Raw genomic sequence first — 21,150 nt, 5'->3', positions numbered from 1 at the left:
ATAATAAACTGACCACAGAAACTGACTGTCAAAAAGAATGCAACTGTTTACATAATAATCTCTCACAATACTTGAAAAATAAGACCACAGTCTAATAAGTCTTACAACCAATTAGATTTCTCAGCTCCTTTATCTATGCGTTAGGGGAAAAGTTGCTGCTCCTTCATTATTAAGTAATATTCAACAGCTTTGATTTTATATTTCTAAGGCAACAATTTGGCTTACATCAGTTTTGAGACATTTAATTTTTCCTTTCACATGAGTTGGGACATCTCCCTTTTAGTTCCTCTATGATGAAATTTTTTTTTTTGCTCTCCTGAAGACATGAAATAGAATTTTTATTCATATACTTCCTTTTTTGAAAGAATACGCCTGTCTTCATGTTTCTTATCTGTGAACACTCTGTAACCTGTTCCTAATAATCTAGGCTCAGTTTCACATGTAAAAATAGTCCATTGTGTTGTTCTTGACCTTGCCTATTGAAGTGTCCCTTAAAAGTGCAAATGAAATTTAACTAGTCAATGACCGAGGTGTTGTTCTGCCCTCCATAGCCTTTTTTTTAAGGTCATAATTCAGCACTTACTTCAGAACCCCTTTGACTGGTACATTCACACATTCTACTTGTTTAGTTGTCCATTTGTATTTAAGCAATAAAGAGAAGTTTTCTCATGGATTGTATCACTCATAGTCAAGCAGTCCTCTAACTCTCTGGAGGTCAGTAAGAATCCATTGGGTCTTACCAGTGTTTAGATGACCTTTCTCTTTTGAGGGGAGAGGTAAATCGAAACCCCGTCAAAAAGCCCTAGACAACTATGTAGGAAATTATGTGACAATTTCCATGCTAGGAAAAAATTATACTAATGGTCTACATGTTTTAGAGTTAGACTCCTACAGAGTAATGACACAGAGTGAAGTTCTTAGAAAGACTGAAATGTATCCAAATATATTCATAGTTACTTTCTTATCCAAAAGTGTTTGAAAGTACCATAAATTGTCCAATGTTCTCTTTTAGCATCTATTTCATTTAACAAAATAAAAACTGTCAAATTGTGTTACAACATCTTGCAGTAGCTTCGTGTTATGATTTTTTTCATAAGTACAAAGACAAGACTCAGGTGTAAAGAAGGGAACAGATCCATATTTTATCAGCAAGAAAGAGTTTAACATATAACCTTACTCTTAAATTCATCAGATTTCCTCATACAACTAAACCCATTTTTATACCATTACTCCAGTGGGGAATCCTGTTCCAGAATTTCATTTCTCTGGTCAACAACTCAAATGAAGTAACCAGAGAGGGAAGTTTGATTGATATATTTCCTCAGCAGTAGCTTATATGGTAACAGAATATTTTCAAACAAAACTTAAAAAAAACTTCCTTTAAATTTAATGTGGGCACATTTCAACATAAAAGGACCACCTAACAAATCTCCTAATTCTTGCAATTGTTTATTTTGTACCTGAACTCCACTTAGATAATGGGAATAGGCTTTCACCATGTTCTGCAGCCTGTCATATTTTTAATCATTTATACTTGAGCATCCAAAGGACCTGAGTAGATTAAGATATAAATGTCCTAGACATCATGCAAAGATATGTTAAATGAGAGTCATACCCTTGTACATCACAAAGAGCCTGCAACATTGAATGTTCTGAGCTTTGTACAACCTTCAACTAAAGATACCTGATTCTTTGTGGACTACAAACCCAAGAGATTGGAGATGTCTGCCTCTGTCAAGCTGGCAGGAATTAATTTATTCTGATAAATGCAAAAATGTTAGCTTTTTAAGTCTTCAAGGCTATAGCACTATCAGGACATTTGCCTTTGATCCAATATAAATGAAGATACCTGTTCTGAGGAGCAGCATAATTTAATTATTTATTCATTCCTTACTCTCCTCCTTTCCCACTAAAGGGCTGTTAACAAAATATGGGATTCTTAAAAAACTTTACATCAAATATAATGAGTCTTACTGAAGAAGGACTTGCTTACTTTGAATATAGTGAAATATCATTCATGGTTCTTTTACAAGTGTGGAGTCTATGAGGAAGAGGCCATTACTGTGAAAAGGTTCACACTGACTGTCTACACCAGTAGCCATTGATAGACTACCCTGAATTACAGGAGGTGCTTGATATTTTGCAGTGTCAGGACACATGGGCAACGTTTCAAAGAGGTATCTATACCAAACTCAGTTGTCTGTAGTGATTGGCACAGCAGGAGGTAGAGAAAGGTGGACTGGTTCCAGCCCTGTGACTATGAGAAACAGCTCTCCTCCACTTTTCTGCACCTCCTTTCACATTCAGGTCTGCTGACAGCCCCACTAGATTGTGCTATTGGGAATACAGACCTTCATATTTTCTAAACCATGAGTGCTTAAGAGTGAAGTTTTGCCTTTCCTCATGCAATACTCACTGGTGCACAAATGAGGATCAGACTCCAGAGCCAAAAGCCATTAAACAAAAATTTCCTTATGCAGGAATTTCTCCCCTAGGTGCTTCCAGCATAATTATTACTTCTTTCTGCCAAAATGATTAAAGGTGTTGACCTACTGGGGTTTTTTTTGCCCCTTTTGAAACAAAAAAGCACCCACAGAAACAGAATGTGTAAGTGTTGTATTGCTTGTTTTTACCATACCAGGTGGTTTTCTGAGTGGAAAGAAATACAAATTGTTTGCAATCACACTACACACACACACACACACACAAAAAAAAGTCTTAAAGAGAATAATAAACTTGCTCACAGCATGCAAAACAAACATGAAAATGGCTGTGTTTATGGCTTATTACAAGCTTCTCAGATGTTTCACATACAGCAGCAGCTAAGCTGACCTATGGTTTCATGCTGACATCATACAGATACCACAGTTTCCCTGGAATGGGAGAGCAGATAAAACTGAGCACTGGCAGATCTGACATTCAACATGCAAGATGTGGAAAAGCAAATCTGTTTCTCTACAAATCAAAGAAAATGTTTGCACCAATTTTTGGGTCATGAAGCTTCTGAGTTATGCCCACTATGATTCAATGTCCATTACTTCTTTCTTGTCGACCCCACTTATAGTTTTGATTCACCACTGCTGTCACAGAGAATATCTCATTCACACATCTTTCCTTTTCAGTCAGCTATTTAAAATAGCATGCAAAATCGGTTTTGAAAATGGATGTTATATCCCAGTTCTAGCAGTAATCCTGGGCCAAGTCACTTATTTTAACAAAATAAACAAACAAATAGAAAACCCCTACCAACTTTGTGGTAGTAGATTTGGGCAAGGGCATTTCCATTAGATAGCGAAATAGAAATAGAAATAAACAGCAGATTGCTTTCCACCCTCTCCCTGCCTTCAAGATCTTCTGCCCTGTGAATCAGGAACATTCTCTCCCATTCCACCACCCCCTGGAAATCTACCCAGTGATCCTACCAAAAAATTCCTGAGGAGAAGTTTGCCTGCAGTGGCACAAGTTTTAGCTAGTGATCCAGAGGGGCCCAAAAGATAAGCATACCTCTCTGCCACCCCAGTTTTTCAACCAGAGACTCATGTTTCCTCTGCTTATTTGCTCCTGGAGGATGGAGCCTCGCTCTCTCTGTGAGCTGCCTATGGCACAGCAACTTTGCTGGGTTTGTTCCAGAAATGGGGCAGGTGAAACAGTTTGAAAATATAGGAACCAGGGCTGATCCACATCCATCAGCATTTCTCAGCTCTTTCTAGACACTCAACAACAAATAGTCAGCAGATGAGTCAACTTCTCGCTCATGCTTGTTGCGGGCATAAACGAACTTTTCATTATGAAGAAAAACTCAATATTTAAGCTGAGCCAGAACAGGTCAAAAAACCTACATAAGCAGCAATTTCAGCAAGCCAGATCCAAAAGTTCTATTCATGGTGAAACAACAAAATAAACTTAATGAAATAATGACAGTCCTTTTCATTGATTAATTGCATTACTGTTTTTCTGCCTATGTAGAATCAGATTTTCAGCCCTGATTGTTTTATTCATGTGTTTGACTATCTGGAGAGTGTAGAACCACCACCCTGAAGGTCAGTGAAGGGTTTAACTTGCCTACTTTTCAGAGACACCTATGTCAAAATATTGCAACCATATTTTCAAACTCAGTTTGACTCTTCAGTGTTATAACATCGATCTCACAATTCATCTGTTGCTTCAGATGATTTTCTCATTTAGATTTTACTTTTATTTGCCCATTAAAACTGAAGACCCCACAACACAGGAGTTGTCTAAAATACAACTGATCAATTGCATCTTGGACAATCCACAGAAACAGAGTAATATTTTCCTAATTTGGAAAGACTCCTCTATAATCCTGCTGAGATTCTGGCACCGATTTTTAACTCAATTTTTGCCTGTAATCAAAGAGAAATAAAAAACTGTAATTTTCCAAGCTGTCATACATAATTTTATCATTAACAAAATGCAAGTTATTCACATCAGTTTGTCAGACAGGTATTTTGAGACAACCTTTAAGATATTTTGAGGAGATTAATTTTCTACCAGATTAGTGGGAAAAGAGGGAAAAGAAACTATTCATAGTTCATAGCTGTGTTTTATTTCTTTTCTATTACTGTTACTGAGGAGCGTTAGTCCAGCTGGAGAACTATTTTGAACAGAAGAGTGAACAATGACTCACAGACCATAACTTGAGCTTCTGTGACAGCCTTGATGTCACTTTGACCTAAAAAACTCTCATAATTTTTAAAAGTCATTCCTCCTTTGTTGTTACAGAATCTTGAATCTTATCCTTTGGACTACAACACATTCATGTTTCATAACATTGTGCAGGTTTTAAGTGCTTGTTTAGAGAATAAGTTACTCACATAGTTAAAAAACTTTTTTCAAGTTTTTCTGGAATTTATTTTTCTACTGAAGAGAAACAATGAGTTCAGACTCCCAGGGATTTAAACAAAAAAAGTTATTTGTGATACTTAAGATACCCATTTTGTATACAAAACACACTTAGAAATAACTGTAACACCTCTTGAAGGGGCAAGAATGAATATTCTGTATTCAGTAATTAAAATTTAGCCCATGGCACAGATTGCCACCACTAGGTTGTTTTTTTTTTTTTTTTAATTCAGAAATTTGCAGTTCATTCCCATTACTTACAGATCTGCTAGACATTGGAAAGTGCGGTGCATTTGGAATGAACAAATTCATTGGTTGATTGTAAGATTTTAAGCTGACTACCCCTCTCTACAATAGGACACCTGAGTCCAGAGAAGATCATCTCCCTCAGTGCAGCATGAGGTCCTTTTGCTTAATGATGGCCTTATTTGTATAAATAGATAATTTAGGGATTTACATAAAAGAAAATATAGTTAAAATGAAAGAGTCAATAATGGCCACACTTACTCTGAAATCTATATAAGGTACTAGAACTGAAATAAAGTTTTCCACAAGGGGATTTTTTCAGCAAAAGTACAGTAGTTTTTTCTACTCAGATGATGTAGTTAAAATATATGCACCTTTGACAATAACACATCTTATGTAATGTTACTTTAAAGTTTACAAAGTGGTGAAGGAACACAAGTTTAATATTTCTCCTGAAATACAGAAAAGGTGGCTAGATTATTTCTCTAATATTTAGTCAGTCTTGGTGCATGAAAGTAAGTGAAAATGTTTCCACTTATACTAATAATAGCAAAAAGGAATTTTAAATATTGTCACACATTTCTCCTCCTTAAGTCTCTGCCCTGTTTTTATTTCATTTTTGAAAATGGTATAGCTTTAGCTTTCATTTCGTTTCTGCACCATATTCTTACAATGCATTGTTGAGACAAATCTGTAAGACTACATTACCAGAATATCTGTATTTCAATGCATTTCCTGCAGCTCTCCTCCTACTTATTAATAATTAAAAAGCTCAATATTTTGGTTTGGTTTAATGATTTTTTTTTTCATTAAGTCTGATGCTCAATACTGTAGTTTAAATGATAGCTACAATTCTGTATTTCTTTCCTCAGTTATTGTACCTCATTTAGTGACTTCACTGAGGACTTAATATTTCCTGAGAGAGGTAGAGAACTCTGACTGAGTTACAACTCTTGGATTGCAAATCACTTATCTTACCAAAACTACCTGTATAGATTAATCCATATAACAAGGTTATACACCTGTCAGTCCTTTCTTCGAGACTCTACAGTTTTGGACTGAAATGGTAATATTCTGCTGTAACACTTACCATCAATTCGAAGAATTCATCAAGTTCAAAAATTGCTTATTCCGTAGAACCAGGTTCTGCTGTGACAGGCAAGCTAAAAACACTGGTCCTTCACATCCCAATCTGTGAAGAACCACTCACATCGTGCAGGCAACCAACACTGTTAATAGTCTTCCAGTGATACAGAAAATGCAACTTCCAAGGGTGCAAAGGTAAAGAGAGTGCTCTAGGATACAGTAAGAAAGACTATTGCAGTGACAGATGTGTCACATTTCAGTAAAAGGGCTTCCAACACAGTTATCAAAAGCAGGAATACCTGTTCTATTTAATAATAATGAAACAAGAATTGCAGTGAGGAGTTGAGTATATTTACACTGCCCATCAATGCCCTGGGATTTTTACACACTATAGAGTGGGGTCTTATTTTAAATCACACAATGATGTTTATTCACCAAACCATCAAATTTATTTCGGACTATATAAAATTCCGTATTCTAATTTTGTGATGGTCTTAGACCCAAAGACATTGGTTAAGTGTCGGTCTGCATTACCCACACCTCTTATTTTTCAACACATATTTGAAAGAAGAGATAAATAAAATGGCCAGAGTGACAACCACCTTAACTATGTTGGTATTGAAATGCTGTACTGCAATACAGGATGTAGAGTCTGTGGAACAAAAAGATTAATAATAGGGATTTTTTTCCAGTGTATATTAGATGGAATTTAACACTAATATTGGGTTTGAATAAGCATGACTATACAGTAACTGTAAAAATACTGAGAGGAAACTTACTAGAGAGTGATTCAATGAAGTGACCACCTGTTTGGAAGAATTTTTGTTCTAAGTATTTTTTTGAGAAGTTTATAAATTGGTCACAAGAAGTGTGCTTCAAATAGAACTCAGACTGCCAGAATTTAGTCTAATAAATTCTAATGATACATCTGATAACGTATCATTTTCATTATTGTTAATAAGTTTTCATGTATTTATATAATGATGCAGTGTAAAAATAATGTTTATACGTAGACATACATCACGCACAGACACACTGATATTTCAAGATTGTTTTTGCACTTTTCATTAATGCATATGTACCTCCTAAAAAGAAACAGCACTTGTTGCAATATCTATTAATAAAAAGGAAATTATTTTTGTAGTATTGCTGTCAGGAAAGCTGGACTTCATATTTGTTTATCTGGAAATATAATTTTTATTTTATTTTGTAAGAAGCAATTATACCTCTTTTTTTAAAAAAAAAAAAATTAACAGATGAATATGATGCTTTCCCTGTGTAGCACTAGCATTTACAGCAGAACTACAGAAGACAACATTTTTCTTAGTATTTGCATTTTTTTACAATCTGGCAGAGATTACCTGAAAGCTTACAAATAAAATAACTTTCTCATAAACTTGTAGGAATGTTAATGGAAGGCTAGGGAGCATATAAATGTAGTTATATAAACCTGGATTAAAACCAAGATTAATATTTTGCTCTGGTGTGAAATAATAACTCAATTTTTAAAAAACCAAAATTTTTGCTAGAAAAAGAGGAAATCCCACCTTTTTGAAGCCATGTGGGAAGTGGACAGAATCACAGAATCACAGAATGGTTAGGGTTGGAAGGGTCCTCTGGAAATCATCTAGTCCAACCCCCCTGCCAGAGCATGGTCACCTACAGCAGGTTGCACAGGACAGCGTCCAGGCGGGTTTTGAATGTCTCCAGAGTGGGAGACTCCACCACCTCTCTGGGCAGCCTGTGCCAGTGTTCTGCCACCCTCAAAGTAAAGAAGTCCCTCCTCATGTTTAGATGGAACTTCCTATGCTCAAGTTTGTGTCCATTACCTCTTGTACTTGGCACCACTGAAAAAGGACTGTTCCCATCCCCCTGGCACCCTCCCTTTAGGTATTTATAAGTATTGATAAGATCCCCCCTCAGTCTTCTTTTTTCTAAACTGAAAAGACCCATGTAGATGATGTTCTGTCTCTTTGAGACTCTTTGGGGGGTGTATGAACGACAGTGGGACAAACACCCAGGAGAGAAAAGCTGCAAGGCAAAAAAGCTGCAGAGCGTACTGCTCCAGGCACACAGCGGCATCCTCACCTGGTGGGCATCAGCTATGCTGTTGACTATGCACCTCTAAGGCCAGGCACTATGGAGGCACCTGTCCTCTTTCTTGTCGACTTTGCTGCAGCACTGATGGAGAGACAAGTGCCTTTGCACAACGGTGCTGTGGCTGCCCTCTTCCCCCCTCCACAATCCCACGCAATGGTCAGACAAACCTGGAGAGACAGTGGTCAGCACCAGAGAACGTATGCCACATCTTGTCTGCAGTCATATACTGCCAAGTCTGTCCTGATTCTACAACCTATACATCAGTGGTGGCCCCAGCCCAAACACCTACCCTCCCTCCAGTGCTCAAGACTAGAAAGGGGACTGGGTCATATATCCCTATCAAGTCTGCTGACCACTACTTTTAGGGCAGCCTCTAAGGATTTGTCTATAATGAGATTTTCTGTACAAACATTGTCACATTGGTGAAATACATATCGCCAAGGCTGATATAGTCTTGATAGCCTGATATAAAGTGGTATAAATTGTTGTAATTTATTCCTGTTTAAAATTAGGATTATTAATTCCAAAACAAATTACATGTTGCCTTGCAGCAGTTTACCTATTGTGCAAACAATCATGATGTTTATAATGATGATTTATCTTCTGCTTCAGGATCACCTTTATTTTATACCTAATTTACCTATAAAGCCAGCTTTTACTTGACGCAAGTTAAAATGGTAAAACTGAAAATATGGCAGCCAGCATTGCAAGGTCTCAAAAATTTCGCTGAGACGGAAACCAAATTCTCATAATTGAAAAATCACAGTATAAGAAAGGGCTCTGTCCTTCCTGAAACAGAATATTTGGGAAAAGGACAAATGTTTAATAGAGGGGCCCAAAATGAATGGTGCTTGGTGAGCTACAGAAAAGGAAAACATCCATTAAAAAAGATTATTCATTAAATAAACATACTCATGGATGTGTGTCGTGAACCAGATTCAATAAACACTAGAGCACATGTTTAAATTTAAGCACTGACGGCAAAGTGTCTTAGGTGCATGCTTAAGTGCTATGCTGAACAGAGATTTTGCAAGTGGAGTTATGTTTGTCTGCTTCACTGACTCACAACCTGTTATATTTTCAGAATTTTCAGAACAGGAATATCTTACTAATGTTTTACACTCAGATACTTTTCTCATTGCCATAATTCCTTTTTAACAGTGGAAATGAATGGTTATAAAGAAAACATCCTTGACATAGATAAAATATTGGGCCCGCGCATCCTTTAAAAGCATCCTGTCATGCTGCTTGGAAAAAAACTAAATGAGGAAAGTAACAGTAGCACTATACAGCTCTGCAAGGACTAACAACACTAAAAGGATTAACACTTAGTATTTATTTTATGAGGGACACAATGGTATTCTGGAAGATCACATAGAGAAATCACTTGTAAAAAAAAAAACTTGGATTTTTTGACAAATTAAGGTTTCTGTTAGCCCTATTTGTAATTTCAGATCATATGGCTGCTGGCAACCATTGAAAAATGACATCATCTTTGACCCCAGAAATACAAGTGATAAATATAAGAGGATTATACACCATTTTCCATAGTGCTTTAATGCCACTTCCTAGCTTGTCAGAATTGATTGCCTTAGCAGGAAAGTAGTAAATATTTAAAAGTCTTCGTTGTTGGCAGATTTAGCTTGTTAACTGTGAAGGCAACATTAGCATAAATATCTTCTAAATAGTACCATTATCGCTCTCTGGCTGTTCGTATGACCAGGCCAGAGCCGAGCTGAGCTCATCACCGCCCACCACTGGGAAGGGGCTTGATACATGCTTTGGAAACCACGTCTTCTCCATGGTCATGGAAATGGTTCTGTTTTCTCTAGGCTACCTTTCCCCTCCCTGTGTGTCCAAAGCCTCGCAGCTGTGATGCAGTTTACACTTGATGCCAAGCAAACACAGCCCCCTTTGCTTTGAGGTCCATACCTGGGTTGCCCCTTGGAGGCATGACTCCACCGCAGAGCCACACGTTGCACACACGACTTGCCAGTGCAAAGTGCTTTAGCTCCACAGATGATGAGCGTTAAGGAAGAGCTGAGTATTTCCGTCATCTGTGTCAAAGCATTTTGAGGGGTTTTATTAGCTGTCCAGAATCCCTGGCCTTTTTTCACCTCCTACGAGCTGTAGGGAGCAAGCAGCAGCAGTATTAGTAGACAGTACTCGCTTGTCGTAGTTCGATTTACTAGTTTATGGCATTCATGTTACCCCATGAACTGTTATGCCAAACTATCAGGTGCATAGAAACACCAAGACCATGAATAAAAAAACAGTGCATTTAATATGTTTTTATAAAACATATAAAGTATACATAAACCTCCCATTTATTTTCCTTTTCATAGCATGTTAGAATTAAAACCACAGATATTTAAGAAAGTTAGCATCAGGGTCTTTACATTAAGGTACATTTTCTCCTAAGGAAAAGAAGAGAAAGGCTAATATATTATTTTATTCTTGCACAACCCTACTTTGTTTATTTATTTATTTGTTTATTTTGTTTATTTCACATACCTGATCAAGCAAGCTAGTGGAATAGTACAGTGTTGAGGACTTAAAATTTCAAGCATGTAACATTTTGCGCTGCAATCCTATAGACAGGAGAAAAGCTGCACAATCCAACCTTCAGGCTTATTTACTGTACTTGGCTACTGTACATTTCATTGGCTACATGGCTGCCCTGTAGAGGCAATATGATGGAAACTAGGGTATCTGCTACACACTCCAAATGCGGAGCCAAGGAAACACTTACTTTTACAAGGGGTGCTTACTCATTTGGAGTTTAAAGACAGCCTTATAACATTGGCACCACCCAGGTGAAAGTAGCAGCACGATGAAGCCTCGTACCAGGACAAATCTAAGCAACATATTCGCACGTCTGCTGGGGCACACACACAGTGCCCCTCAGTTCCAAATATATGATGCATAAAGCACTTTTGCAGAACGGGAGTCTCATGAGGTGGACTCTCTACGAACTAAAAACATCCGCCTTGTGTCTGTCCCTGTTTAAGGATAACGTGCATAAGTAAGGTTGCACAAGGCTGAATAGTTATAAATCCAAGACAATAAAGTGCGTACACACGTTCTCTGGGAGAAGCAGAGGACTGATGGCTAACCTTTGTGTTCATACCAACTCAGCTCAAAATAAACTCACTAGCACAGAATGAAAGGAGCTTCCACGAAGATTAATTTTAAATAGGAAACACACTGATCAAAATTCAATTTCAGGTGAAGCTGATTTGAAATAATTAATTTTCTCACATTTCGTGTTTGAAACTGATAAGATATTGCAGTTTTTCACAGAATTATTTTAAATAATTGATGATTGTTTACCAGTGTTAGCTTACCCTTTGACGTTTGTCATATTATTTCTCTTTTAGAAAGCACTTGTAGCTGCACAGTAGGATTGTTTTATCATCAGTAAACTGACATATCATATATTATTTCCTACCCAGAGCTGCAGTCCTGATTTCACCAGATCAACAGGAAATATCAAATTAAATTTAATAATACCGAGTTGAACATTTTCAGCTTCTTTCAAATTTTTGGCCAGAAAGCATACAGGATCCCCATATCCACATGCACAGAGCCCTGGGAAAGTCAAACACTGTATTCTGTCTGACTCATACAATTAACAACATGTCCTCCTACCTATTAAGGGGAAGAGAAATCTCACACAGATCGAACCACCATTGCTATGCTATTAATTATACCTATATCAAAAGAACTGGAGACTCAGATGTCAAGACGTTATGCAATCAATTGCTCTGTGTTTTCACCTTTTCTACCAAAGGAGTACAGACTAGAAACTGCTTTGGTAATCAGAGGGATTTGTTGTGTTTTCTTTTGATTTGATTTTTAAGTCAGCATACCTAAACACCAGTCGCTGGATAAAACCTCATCTCACATTTAAGAGAAATATAAATTACTAATCATATTTTCACATGGGCCAACAGTGTCCTAAAAATAAAAAAAAAAAAAAAAAAAAGCCCAAACCCAAACATCACAACACAGAAACCAGAAAAGAAACAAAAATAAGTCAGTATCAATTACTCAACATTTATCACATCGTACTTCAGGGTCTAGCTTAATAATTTCTTTAATCTTTGAGAATCTTATTGCACTATTTTTATTTAAAACATTCCTCAAGTCTTAAATTCTTTTTTTTTATTTTTAGAAATTTAAGGGAATCTGTGGAAATTACAAAAATGACAAACAATAATTCTGCTTGGATGAGGTTGTCTTTTCTTAGAAGAGAGATGATGAAGTTACAGGGAGGGCCCAAGACCCACCAGTGCCAAAGGGTTACTGGACTCAGCTTACCCTGGCTGGTTCTCACCTCCTCCTGCTGGAAGTTACTATCCGGTCAAAATTTCCAGCTGAGCTTCCGAACATGTCATTTCTGAAATGAACAAAATTAGATTCTTCTGAGCTACCCTTGGTCCTGTTTTAGATAACCGGGTGCATTTGGACACAAGCAGTTTACAGAACATTCATATAAACAGCTTTTCTAGCAATATGGGAGGTGCAAACCTCCAGATGGAGGGGAAAGAAAGACACAAGGCTGAATACAGACAGAGGGAACAATTATGTCTCTCCCCGTTAGAGCTACTCATAGAGCCTTCACATTTGTCTTCCTCTGTGGTTCACTCTTGTCCCACTTTACGTACAGCCTCTCGGAAAAATAAAATTCCTTTTATTTGTTTGGAATAACCCATTCCATAGATAACAAAGATAGTAAAACATTAAAGAAAACAACAAATTTCATTTCAAGGGTCTGAAATAATGTTTGAGGGGAAAATAACTTGTATTAATACCTGTCGGGTTAGTTTTTAATGTGGAAAATATATACATATGTGATCCTTTAGATGACAGAAAATGATCCATTAGTATTGATATAACACTTTGAACTGGAGCAGATCCATCTTCAGGTCTGCGTGTGACGTATACATGCAAGCTTGCACACTTGAGTACATGTTTGCGCCTCCATGATCAGCCATTGTGATATGCAGGAACTGCAGACTAGAGGAGATGGGAATCAATCAGATGAAGAGGAACGGCTAAGGCATCTGAAATTTGCATATGATACATCGTGTAAAGGTTTGGAAACTTCACAAAGAACAACAGATGATGCAAAATATAGTACATATTTGAAGGAATTAAAATTAAAAGTTATCCCCTCAAAGCTAAGAAAAGTAGTATGCATATCTGTCTGTACGTAAGTGGTAACTGTAAGAAAGCCAAAAATTGTAAATGAGAATAAGCTAAGAACAAGATCAACTGTCAAAAAAATCTAAACAGACCCAAACCCCAACAGCAAAGAATGCATTGAGACAAGTGAGAACGATCTGATGCAGCTGCCTGGTCTAAACTAAAAACTAAACTGAAAACGTGCAACAGCAATGCCTTGTCAACACTAAAACAGAATATGGAGCAAAACGCACAGAGATAATTAGAGGTTTTCAACACCTCTTGCTTAAAGATGATTTTTAGTTGGCAATACCAAAAAGGCTGTGGTGATAGCCAACCAGGCCTATGTATAGATCACCATCTGGAATGCTAAGGCTGGTGGAAAACTTGATAGCAGATGACTACGCTCAGATCTTACATAGCAACTTTATAAGCGAGAAGCAAGAATGTTACGGACCTTGTCTATTATAAGCTCAAAAAACATCAGCAATCTTGAGATCAATTCCTGCAAAGAACTTCAGCTGGAGAATGAGATGAAGGGTCTGGCTCAGGACAGATAGAATTAAATGAAAAAGACCAAGAGCAACCTAGCTATTCTCCACATCTCCTAGAAGTATTTTGTTTAGTTTAATTTCCCACTTCAAAGGCTAATGAATAAGAATGCAAATGGAGATCCCCATGAAGAGCAAATCCTAAATCTAAGTATAACTACGGGAAGAACTGTTTATGGGCTAAGGTCTCCTGCATGCTGCATTTGACTTTCCTGACTTTGCAGAACAAAATCATGCAACCTTACGTTGCTCTTAAATATCTTTTCTGTATGAATTACGTTTTAAAGTGGTAAAATAGAAAGCTAGTGAGACCGAAAATGAAATATTACTGTCTTGGAAAGGGATTGGCAGCTTCAGTCATGAAAATAAAATTCTGGCATTTCTGACATTTTTATTTTGATTGACTGACAAATAACTTCTTATGGCTTTAAAGCAGAAAATTATATGTATGTTTTTTAGATATAGAATACTCTCGCTAAGTGTTCAAAAATAACAAATACGTAACCCTGCCAAAATCTCATGTGTCCAAGTATAAGGCACACTGTAAACAAACAAACAAAAAAAACCCGCACCACCAAACCCGTTCAAATGTAAGGAAAAAAGAAAGAGTTCATAAATACAACAAAGAAAACTAAGACTAGTTCATTCGTCTAATGACAGACCAACCGTTGCAAAAGAAAGCATAACAGACTTTTCTATAGCTGTACTATTTGAGGATCTCTTTACAAAGAGCTGCACTGTGTTTATCTTGTCTACAGGAGAGCTCTGGACCCATAAACACTATGGCTGTGCCAACAGAAGATGCCACCACTCCCTGCTTCTCAGTACTACATGCTGCCAGATGACACTGCTGCTCCTGGATGACCATCTCATGCAAGCCTAAATTACCCAAATTAGCTGCAAAAACCAAGCTCAATCGTAGGTTTTTATGTCATTTGGCTGAAACAGGTTAGAGAATACTCACCCAAACAGCTGTGCCAAGAAATTTCAGGGCATAGTCATGACTGCTAGGGAGCTGGTGATTACAGTTGATAGCATAAACCAATTCACATGGCAGAGATGCATTACAAAAAGGGTGTATTTCTACAAAAAAGAAAATACTTGTCTTGCAAAGCTGCTGATGCAAGTGGACCATGCAGAAAAAGGAGGCTAGAAAAGGGTAGGTATTTTCCCCTCAGTTTTTTATGAGAAAGATTAAGTAGTGGTAGGATTATTCTCTCTGTTCCATGAAACACATGTCTTGCATTCATTGGGACATAAATCTGTGCTCAAGCCTTTTGCCAAAATGTGACCTGAGCAATCTGCTTGAGGTCATTCCTGGCACCAGTAAGAACAAATGCTGTGTGCTGAGTCTCAGAGCTGTGTCTTACTAGAAACACAGACTTCCCCTTACCAAAGAAGTAGCTGTGCATGGCGAAAAATATCTGTTAATTGGACTATCCGTACTCAAGCTCTTGTTACCTCCTAACAAAGGCAGTGCTGGTCTTTATCATACTTTAGAAATGTTGGCATGCTTTACACTGATTTTCACTTGGAAAAAACTAGAGGCCTGTCTATTTTGGGAAAAGCACTGAAAAGTAGTTACTGCAGGACACCTCCCTCCTCCCCTTCCTTGGCATTCATTTCTGGAATGGTATGTTTACTTACCTTACTTTATTGTGGAAATGCTACAATTTTCATAAAGTGGCGATACAGTCCCCATGGGAAGCTGTTTTCCAAAAGCTACTCCAGTAGTATACAGTATTTTGAGGGTATGTTAAGTGAACACAGACTGAATAAGAAAAAGAAAAACCAGAATATTTGAAGAGTATGTCCATTTGAATCTATACTAAGATTTACAAAGTCCATTTATCTATCTAAATATTTAAAAGTTTTTTCTCAAGATCCAATTCGCACCCTTTTAATTCAGAAATACTTCATTATCTCTGGGAACTAGATAGAGGCATATTCAGTGTTAGCCAATTCTTGGTCTGGCAGGCAAAAGTAACATCTGCTTCATGCCCATATTTTTCATTCTTGTTTTAACAGTCGTGAACACTTTCTCAAACTGAAAAAGAACAGGGCTGCAATTCAGATAAATTAAGATTTCTGAACTCTGAAAACTGCACTTAGAGTTATTCACCAAATCAGAGGAAAATTGATTTTATTCCCAGAATGTCACACTCTATACAAGTACTAGACAAGGTTTCAGCAGTTTTGCTCATCCATTTGCTTTTGAGTTTTTCAGTGCCAAGAACACCAGTGATGATAAGCATTCAGCATCATACAGTTTAATCACCTCAGCCCCCTATGTCACATAAGCACTCCAAAGAGCTGTTGAAAACCAAGAAGACTTCATACTAAGAAAGTTAACAATAGTAAGTTGATCACTGATGTCTTGGGAGTACAGGACCTTTGGGAAACTAATCAAGTCCTGAATATATCCTCTCTTAATACTCACACTGCAGAATATTATAAGCTATGATATATTTCCAAATATAAAGGAGGAAAGTTAAGTTTCTCTTTTGTGTTTCAGAAGATTTTTATATTTCATTTTCTCCCACTCTGAGAAAGGATTTACATAAATATTTACATAAGGTACATAAGCACTGAAATATACTAACAAGGAACAAATATAATTGCCAGGAAAATAAAGTGTTAAATAAAAGGACAAGTTCTGTAGAATGTATAAAACCTTCCTTCACATAAAAGTACAGATTTTACCTTTACAGAAAAGGATCAAAATACATACTTGCGTGATTTCCTGAAGCTGAGCCTTAGGTGACTCTTATTAAACTAAAAAAGTACAAACTGTCTTCTATTATAACAGATATAACATCAAAAATATGTTTTTTTCCAACACAAAGAAATTTCCTCACTCCTTCATCCAAGATAACACAAAAGTCCTGGTACTTAAGAATTCTCATTAAGAACAGACTTTTGTTTTTAGAACTGTAATCACTTCAGTCTCACCTGAACTTCAAGTGCCACCACATTACAGAACTTAGATATCTAAGACACAATTCTTCTCTGAAATATTTCACTCGCTCTTTTATTTTGCAACAGATGGAGCAGAAGATTGAACCAGAGAACCAGGCAAAAGTCCTAGGAAATCTAAAAATGTTCCACACAGTTGAAATACACACACACACACACACACACAGACACGCTCTTAACTTTCAGTCAACAATACTATAATTACATGGTCTCACACAAATTATAGCAATGAAAACAAGGGTGAGTTAAAAGGAAGAGTAATAACATTTGCTGGATAAGACTGATATAATTTAGACCTCAGTCAGCCTAGAAATGTATCCTGTAACGGATCCTTTTACGCAACGGGAGGGTACAGGTCATAGTTAGTTTGTAAACCCCAGTTTAAATAAGAGTGACAAACAGAAATCCCTCCCAGACCCATCTCCTTCTTCACACAAGTCCAACTTACCTGCCGTAGTAAAGACTGGCCTAAGTTTCAAGCTTTGAATCAGAGTTATTCCGAACTAATATTTATGAACTTCACCTACCCTCAGCATTCCTTCCTCTGTCTAATTAATGTAACCAGTTTGATTATCGAGTTTTCCGCAGCATTAAAAAACATTCATCAAGGAGCCATGAGTAATCTGCGTTTATTGTACTGCTAAATCTGCATTTATTGTACTGCTAAATGAGAAGGCCCTGGAAGCTTCCAAAGATTCAAAGAGAGAAATAGGATGGAAAGAATTAAAAAAAAAAACAAAAGTAGTTTCATAAACATAATATGTAATTTGCTTGGTATACACATCTTACAAAACTACACCATTGCATACGTGAGCTGGATGAACAAGGACTAGGTGGTAGAGATGAATCATATCAGCAAGCTCCTATTTTAAAAACCTTTGATGACTTTTGTGAATAGCCAAAAGCAAAAAAACAGCCATCAGAAAGGCTGAAAACCACGTATAACTTTATCAGTTAAAACTGACACCTAAAAAGAAATAAAAACTCAAAATCTTTTAGGCAATCATAGCAGGCTGGGGACATGCTTGGCATAAGATGCCCTCAAAGCACACTCATCCTTCAATGGTGTGAGAAGTCATGCTATCTAATCTATTCCTTTGAGATAGCAGTCAGAAGGAATATCACTGCCATCAAGTGATGCCATACAGCACACAGCTGTATTTATCTACATACAGCCTATATCTGTTATGCATCCTGCTTGACAGCCCTGTTAAACGTTTAAAGACACTAACTTTTAATGAAAACATGATTTGAGACTGCACAAATGGCCTGATGCAGTTCAGCTTTCCAAAGAAAGTGAAGTCAGTGTCTGTCAAATTTATGTAAATGTCTAATAATTCCCTCTGAGTCAGCAAGAACAGCTCAACAAAGTAATAGGCATACAGCTCTGAAACAAACAAACACCAAAACAAATAAAAAACCTCAATGAGACAAAACAAAAAACATCAAAACTCAACCAGACTCAGTAAAGAAATCTATTGCCCTGAGTAAAGTCAACACCTAAGGCATACTGGAAGTCTCTCCAGCCTAGGTTGTTTCAGATGTCTAAGATCCAAAAGGCTTGAAATGCTCAAGAGAAGCCATTCACCCTTTCACTTTTATCCTAGTATTGGAAAAGGAGTGAGGGAGAGAGTCTCAAAGCACGATTTAGTAAGGTCCTCTAGCTGGCCAAATTTTCTGTTGTAAGCTGATGGGACTGAGGTGGCCAGGTACCTTTGAAAATATCCCCTCTAATTGCTTTCTTTTGATTAAATCTTATAGGGAGTAATACTTCTTCTGCCTTATATGTGATTAACACTTGTTATAAAACTAGTAAGAATCTAAGCTCAGGAAAAGGACTTTTTTCTTTATTTCACTTACAGAGTATACTGTAAATATTTTTACACAATGTGAACAGCATAACATAGTACATGACCTACAGTAAGTCCAAAGAATCTCACCATTTCATACCAGCAAAAAAAAAGTTTTTACACTTTGAAATGTTGTTAATGTAATCCATGCAAATAAAATAAAATCAAAGAAAAGAAACCAAAACACTAAAAGGATTCAGTGACTGTATTTAATTAGTTTTCCACAAACCAGGATATATATCCAGAGGCAAGTGTTAGTCTTTCTTGTGGTAAAACACTTTCTTTTGTGGATCCTTTTCCTGAGCTGCCAAAAGCATTTGCCCCTTGGCAGGCATCCAGCACTGATTTTAAGCCCATAGCAGGAGCTATTCTCTAACGTGGTTGCTTTCACTGAGAGGAGCTTTCTTAGCGTTGTTCTGGTGGTTTCTGCAACAGTCAGCGCATTCTTGGAAACATGCTTTAGCTCTAAATTAGGGATGAGATGCTGTAATACATTGCTCTAAATTTTGCACACCTGTCAGCAGTAGCTTTTGAAGCTTTGAAAGTGCTGTAAAATGATCCTCCTTCTCCATTGCCTTTCTGCAACTCAACGTCTCCTTGAAAGTGGCAGAAAATGGCACCAGGGCCAGGTACCCACTCACCCAGTCCATCTTCTCGGTGGAATGCCTCTTTCTCCCCTCACATCACATTTCTCCTAACAATCTCTCCCACACAGTAATACTGGCCGAAAATCAAAACGCTGAGTGATTTTCACACCCACAGCAGATTAGTAAGGAGTAGACTTCAGAATAATTATTTTTTTTTTAATGCAGAAAAAAGTGTGAGGTGGTAGTAGGTTGAGTTGCGGAAAACAGATTCTTTCCCTGGTGGTCAAGAGCAATTGGAGATAGAAAATACATTTAACACTTGTTTATTGCTCTTCCAATGGGCAGATCACTGCTGCAATACAGGATCCACTGCTTGGCAGCATGTGGCGAGAGTCATATACTCATAACTCTTGTGATTCTGAGAAGATAGGTTACCAGGACTGCAGTGTGATTTCTAAAGCACATCTCCATATTTTGGGAAGACAGCTCAGCATTTCTTCACAACCACTCAAGCTCATCTAATCACACATCACTAACAATCACTGGGTCCCTGGTGTCCCAGTATGAGAAAAGGACAAGAAATGTTATGAAACACCCTTTTGTTAATAAGCATGGTTGCAGCGAAATTCAATTCTCTTAAGCTCCAGCCACTTGTACCACAAGTGTGGTTTTGCATGGCTTAGCTCTTGATCTTCTGCTGTTTCTGTGAATTACTTGATTTGACCTAAAAGCATTTCAGGTTAAGTTTCTTGGTGAGTGCACGCAACAAAACACCATATCATAATCAATAAGTAGATGTCTGAATGCTGACAAAAACCTCAAACTACTCTCTTTAAGACCTTTGGCAGGAATTCTCAGGCAACAAGATCAGATAAGTGGCATTTATCCATTCTCCTTCTGCTGAAGAAAAGAACACGTCTGTGAAATCTGTTAGAGAAGAGCTATTCACGTTCCTCTTTTTCTTCCCCTGCTTCCATCACCACAAGAAAATACATTAAAATAGTGTATTAAAAAATGAATGTTTACAATACTGCAGGCGGAACTGACCAAATGAGGCCTTCATCCACTTAGCCTTGTCTGCAGTATTTATTTAAAAAAAAATAATGTTTAAGAAAGAAAGGCAGCTTCAAAACCACATTTACCTGGCAGTTTTCTTTGGACATTAGAAAGAGAAGAGCAGATAAACAGAATAATCCTATTGCAGTCTTGTTTGGCTTAAACAAAGAAAGCCTTCTTTAACTGTGAGTGTCCCTTTGTATTCTGTATTTCAAGTATTTCATGGCAAGTGTTACATGGATCGAAATACCTTGAAGACTGTTGGTCACCTTACAACTAGTCCAATTATAATAACAATTATTTTTAACATGATGAATCTATCCTTGCTGTTGATTGCAATTAAACATTCACCTATTTTATGGAGAGTGCAGACCTAGCTTTTTGTATACAGATACTATCATGTGATTGGATCTTTGCATTTCCAGGTACATGTTTTCTTAACATAAGGATTGTATTTTTGAGCACTCCCTTCAGCAACATATTGTTTATAAAAGAAAAAGGGGGTTTCATCATCATCTTTCTCACCCACTGCACTACACATTCTATTTGTTTCTAAAGAAAATAAACCAAAGCTCAGAGACAGTTTTCTACCATTTTTTGTTCTGTGAAGGTTAATACAGATTGGGTTGTGGGTCTTGTCTTTTC

Source organism: Charadrius vociferus, unplaced genomic scaffold (genome assembly GCF_000708025.1).
Source record: "Charadrius vociferus isolate BGI_N301 unplaced genomic scaffold, ASM70802v2 scaffold380, whole genome shotgun sequence".
Lineage (NCBI taxonomy): Eukaryota > Metazoa > Chordata > Aves > Charadriiformes > Charadriidae > Charadrius > Charadrius vociferus.
This window is presented reverse-complemented; position numbering follows the sequence as displayed.